The sequence below is a fragment of the Sphaeramia orbicularis genome, chromosome 7 (assembly GCF_902148855.1).
Source record: "Sphaeramia orbicularis chromosome 7, fSphaOr1.1, whole genome shotgun sequence".
Classification (NCBI taxonomy): Eukaryota; Metazoa; Chordata; class Actinopteri; order Kurtiformes; family Apogonidae; genus Sphaeramia; species Sphaeramia orbicularis.
The window spans coordinates 52,880,575-52,885,426 of record NC_043963.1 but is presented as its reverse complement, the minus strand read 5'-3'; positions in this window follow the sequence as shown (position 1 = coordinate 52,885,426).

The following is a 4,852-nucleotide window of genomic DNA, read 5'->3' as shown; positions in this document are numbered from 1 at the left end:
GAAGGACCATAGCATCATCCATTGGTTCCTGAACTTCCATTTTGAAGCCAGTTGTTGTTGTGTTGAGTTTCTGGAGCCGCAAATGACCATATTTAGGTAAAGGGGCAAAAGTCCAAAAGTCTGACTCAGCAGGTGAGTGAGATGTCATACGGACCTGTGAATTAAAACCTGATATAGTAGACCCTCATATTCACCCTGAGATCAAATTAACAAAGGAAAAAGATGAGCTCATTAGAGGGTCCAAATGAAACACATGACAGCAGACAGTCCTCTAAAAACTTCTCTGTAGGTCTAGGGGACTCCGGGCTTTTGTGGGCCACTCAGAACCAGTCTCAGTGGCTATCAGTGGTATTACAGCTACAATTACAACAAAAAAGCCTGACACTCTGGAGTCTACAAAAGGACAGCAAAATGTCACTGTTTTCATCACAAGTCAGAAACCTGTGGCTTACATCACAGCACCACCATCCATTAACTGTGTACAGTCTGTGGTCTAAATGAAACCAAGACCAAAACCAAAATGACACTAGGAAAAAACTGTATGAACATAGTACTTTCTCTAGAGCAAACATGTGGCCCGTGGGTCAAAATCGGCCCACCAAAGGTTCTGATCTGGCCCACTGGATGAATTTGCAAAGTGCAAAACTTACACCGAAGATATAAACAATGAAGGATATCAAACCCATTTTATTTCAGGGGCCACATACAGATCGATTTGATCGCAAGTGGATTGGACCAGTCAAATACTATCATAATAGCCTTAGAAAAATGATGACTCCAAATGTTTCTCTTTTTTTATTTTAGTGTGAAAGAAGTTAAATTACATGATAAAAACATTTACATTTACAAACTATCCTGTCATGAAAATGTGAATAATCCCAACAACCACAAAAAAACTGAAATTTCTTGCGAAAAAATAAGTGTAATTTTAACAATATTCTACCCATTATCAAATATTTTGTGCCTTTGTAGATCCACTGCAATGTGTAAGTTATAATGCACATGTGTAAATGAGAAGCTGAGGCATAATACTGTTAAAATTGCACTTTTGTTTTTGCAATAAATTTCAGGTGGTTTGAGATTAGTATTTTGCTGTTAAACAATGAAAAAAAAAAATGGAATTTTTATTTAGAGGTTTATGAGGCTATTATTTTACTGGCCTGGCCCACCATATGGCCCCTGAACTAAGTGACTTTGACACCCCCAGTCTAGAGAGAAGTTGGATATTTTCAAGAGCATCTATCTCCTTTCAGATAACACTAGACACTGGATAACACTTGGACATTGTGAGTCTGCTGTGGGCCAGACAGTCCGATGGCAGCAGCATGCAGCGGCTTCTGACTGACCCAATTACAGCCTTCACGTGAGCAAGAATGCTCTGCAGTTAGCTCATTAGTCTCTGGGGTCTCTCTGCAGCGCTTTCACTCTTCCTCTGCCTCCACATCTCCCACTGTTTTCTAATGTACAGTCAATAACAAAGTCATGTTTAATTCATTTACAACATTTGGATTTTTTTTTTTTATGTGAATGGGGGAGCGGGCAATTTTCAAATAGCTACAGTATGCTGCTATGTCTTTATGCTTGTTTGGAATTTACAGAGTGGGCTTTGTTAGACTATGTGCAAGTGGACAAAACATATCAACACACTACAGAGGAATACAATCCACTACCATAACACAATAATGAAGGCCTCCACTGAAATAAAGGAACCAAAACTAGAAAAGCACTCGGAGAGCGCAGACCTCTGCCAAGGCAGATCAGTGCCAACCCCGATCACCACCAAAATTTAATCATTTGTTCCTTGTGCCAGTATCAACATTTCCTGAAATTTTCATCCAAATCCATCCATAACTTTTTGAGTTATCTTGCACACGGACAGACAGACAGACAAACCAATGCTGGCAAAAACATAACCTCCTTGGTGGAGGTAATAAATATACATCTCTCTGACTAGTATTAACCCTTAAAGAGCAATTTTTTTTTCGGCAACTTCAATTTTTTTTTTTTTTTTTCACATTTAACCATTCCTAAGTGATTTATCACCGTTTCTTGTAATACCATCTTCTGCATTTTGCAAATCAGGTATTTTCCTATGTGTAATTTACTGATCATGCACATGTTCATAGGTTATTATATCAAAACAGAGAAAACTGGAGAAAAATGGTCTTTTGCAGAAAAATAAATAAATAAATAAATAAATAAATAAATAAATAAATAAATATATATATATATATATATATATATATATATATATATATATATATATATATATATATATGTAACTGAACTTTAAAACAAGTGTCTATAACCACTCCCACTCGTCAGACTACATGGGTTTGATGATGTGATTTCCACAGACATATCTGATGTACCTGAAAAGCTGAAAACTGCATTTTACTTTACGTAATTAAACATTGCAGATCAATAGATGCTTTAGTTACCAGTGATTCCAGCTATTTAGGTCTTTGATTAAGAGCTTAGCTCGTTATTTATTATAGCTATAAGTGAGTTCTATATCAATATAGTAAGAATTACTCAGGTTGATTTTTCTTATTTTGTGTCTGCACATTCATTCATGAATGCTTTGTAATGGGGCTTGGCAGTATGACAATATACTGCTACAAGATATTATAAAGTACTGTTAATAGCCTCCAGTCATCTCCAGATATCTACCATTTTCAATTTACCCTGTCATTTTGACCTCAGTACAGATACAGATCATCTTGATTTATTCCCAAGGGGAAATTCGCTTTCCATCAGCTCAAGAAAATAAAACAAAGCCAAATACAATTTAAAAAAAATAACAATCAATCAACAAGGGACGAATAAATAAATTCAGGATCAATAAATAAATTAAAAAATAATAATCTATCAGTCAATAAGGTGTTATACAGTGTGCTGCAGTGTGGATGAAGAACCTTCTGTATAATCTGATGATGTGAGCCATCCACTGTAGCTGCCTCTGTTGTTGGTTAGAATGTGATGAAGTGGATGATCTGGATGGTCCAAAATCTTCTCCACCTTCCACCTTCCACCACCCCAGCAGACAGCAGTATTACACAAGGGCTAACTGGTAAAACAGGAGCAGCATCTTAGCGGTGGAGGTGTTCAGCATGAGGCAGTTTTTAGAGGCTTTGGTCAGGTTGTTGTTGCCATTTCCTCCCATACCAGTTTTACTCTTTTTTTTTTTTTTGCAACAACACAAACCCTCTTTTGAGATTAAAAAATGTCAAAATTTCCTAAAAGTGCGCAGTATAAAGTTTGCACTATAAAGGTTTAAATAATTACTTTAGCATGTTGCTTCACCAAATATGTATTTGTAGGAGCTTTCATCTGGGGAGGGGAGTTTTTAAAGGAGTCACATGAAACCATTTTCACAATAGTTTCCATTTTGAAAAGGATATAACACTGATGATTTAGTGGTGTGGTGGCATAGTGGTTAGCACTTCAGCCTCACAGCAAGATTGCTTTATTGTGCTTCGTTCCCAGTCGGACTAAGGCTTTTCTGTGTGGAATTTGTGATGAGACCCTCCTGATGATTAGATATAAATAAATTAGTCTATTTCTAGTACAGACATTAGAAATGATGCTTCTCAATTTCATCCCAAATTGTAACCATTCCAAACTTTTTTTTAAAACTTGGGTCATAAAGTTTTTATACAGAGGTTTTAGGACAGCCTTTACCTTGGACTTGGATGCCTTGTGGGTTGAGGATGTGTTTGGTAACAGTGTCTATAAAAGTGTTACCAAACACACTTGAATACATGTTGTGATTTTGTCTGCTTTGTGTCTGGACCCTGGCTTTCAGCGCTGGGAAACTTTTTCAGGATGCAGTCTATGTATATTTACATAATTGAACATCCTTTTAGTCACCCTCAAGATTTTCCTTATAAAACAGTGGTTCTCCACCTTTTTTGAACTACCCCCCCAAGCAATGAGGGAAAAATATATTGTTATAATAGTTGGAGATGGTTTGAAACTGTTGTATGTATTTGCACTTTAAAACAAATTAAGACGCACATTTTAACATCAGTCACATGAACAACATGCCTCAACTGGCCAATAACAACATGTGTTTGGTTGCGCATTATATAGTTATAATCCAAGGTTTAAATTAACTGCTATTTAACTGCGGAGGGGTTGCAGGTAGAACCACCACCACCACACCCCCCCACACACACAGTGAATGGTGAGAAGGACTTTACTATTAATAGAGATGTTGTACCAAGCCACTAACCTGCTCTGTCTGTTTTACCTTCTGAGTTGCACAGACTGGAAATGCTCCGTTTCAAGTGTTGCTCCTTGAGGGTCTGGAAATAAGCTGCATCCTTAAACACCTTGTCAGGATGTATTTTATTCAGGTGATCTTTTAAACACCAGGGTTTCATTGCTTCATTGAAAAAAACTGTCTTGCAAAGCAGGCACATCAGATGATGAACATTTGTAAGTGAGGGAATACAGCCAAAGTTAATGTAATCCACATTACACTGCCTGCACTTTTTCTTATTTTACGCCATGTTGTTTAAGTTTTGATATTAAACTTTTTATATGTAGTTGAAGACCCTGGTGCTAAAAGTACTGAAGTCACAAAAATAGTCTGTTAAAAATATTTATAGGGTGGACTTAGCTACATAAATACAACATGTTTATGTGCTCAACTTGAATTGTCCAAAAATGTGACTTCAGTACTTTTAGCACCAGGGTCTGCAATTGTGCTTGTGTGCATTTTGACTGGATGTGGAATTTTAACCCATGAAGCTGGGTTCAGCAGCTGTCAGCCATCAGGAACCGTCAACTCCTCTCTGCTGAAAGATTCTAGAGCTCAGTCAGCGCTGCATAGAAATTTGTTTAG